We start from the raw sequence: 1262 nt of genomic DNA, 5'->3' as shown, positions 1-1262 counted from the left end.
CTACACAGAACAGCCAACAGTGTAGGATGCACAAATTTGAAAAGGAAGTGTTTCTTTCCACTTGAGCTACTGTATTGCGCCATCTCTTTGTTGAAAACGTCGTGCAGTACAAATGTCGCATTTCATAAGTAAAGTTTTGTATTCCTAGAAACCCAAAATTTGCTTGTCAGCGGCGGGAAGAGGAGTTACCCGTTGTGCAGCATTGTAAGTTTTCACCATTGAACTATGAGCCGAAAGTATTTTTTTGCGATTTCCTTATCGATGTTTTATCTGACTGTTAGTAGCTCTTTCACAGAAGGGATAAAAACGTTACAGTCAGTGAGACTGGAAGTGCGAACCATAACAGATGCTATTTCTCAGGTCAGCGCATTACCATAGAGCTGGCGTAGAAGTACGTGTCTTAGCTTACTCTTACGAGATCGATAATGTCTAGCACTCGTAAACCGCTATTTAAAGGACGAGATTAGTTGCGATTTCCACGTGCAACGACTTTCCTGGGCTGAAAACCGTAAATTTACAATCTTTTGTTACACGTAAAGCGATAATAAATCAGATTATTCAATGGAAATGACAGGTAAAATCAAGTGAACTTTGAGGATAAATTCCGTGCACACCAGGAAGCAACTGGTCGATCACAGAGTTGCCAAACATACGTTGCCTTGTTGTCAAATCTCAGTTACAGTACCAGCAGAAAGAAGACGAACCGATGTGATCGTACAGCGGTCTGGGAAGTGACCATAGCTGGTGTCTCCAAGTCGCGGTTGCTACGGCCTGGAATACGTAATGCGTCTGATTCGCATTTCTGTAACTAGGTTTAGGGACTGGAGCGTGGTTACTAATAATACTCGGAACTGACTGAAAACTAAGCATCATATATCAGTAACTCTCACAGTTATTTTTATATTTATTTCGTAAGTGTACTAAAAACTAAGAAGCTCATTCAGAGACGTTTTCATGCCTCGCCGATAGTCGAGCAAAACAAACAAATAAAGAAAAAAAGAATGTGTGTGTGTATGATAGAGAGAGAGAGAGAGAGAGAGAGAGAGAGAGAGAGAGAGAGAGAGAGAAATCAAAAAGAATGAGAGAGAGTAAGAAATTGTTGTAAAGAAATTGAATCATGGTATGTAAAGAAATCTTTCATTAAAATTACACGTTACACGTCATTACGAAATATCGTATTCATGATCTATGAAACAAGAATTGATCTAATGTAATCTAATCATATCATATTGATGGCTATCCATGAAGAGTCATGAATTTTG

The sequence above is a fragment of the Schistocerca gregaria genome, unplaced genomic scaffold (assembly GCF_023897955.1).
Source record: "Schistocerca gregaria isolate iqSchGreg1 unplaced genomic scaffold, iqSchGreg1.2 ptg000378l, whole genome shotgun sequence".
NCBI classification, from domain to species: Eukaryota; Metazoa; Arthropoda; class Insecta; order Orthoptera; family Acrididae; genus Schistocerca; species Schistocerca gregaria.
The sequence above is the reverse complement of the archived record's forward strand: the minus strand, read 5'-3'. Positions refer to the sequence as shown.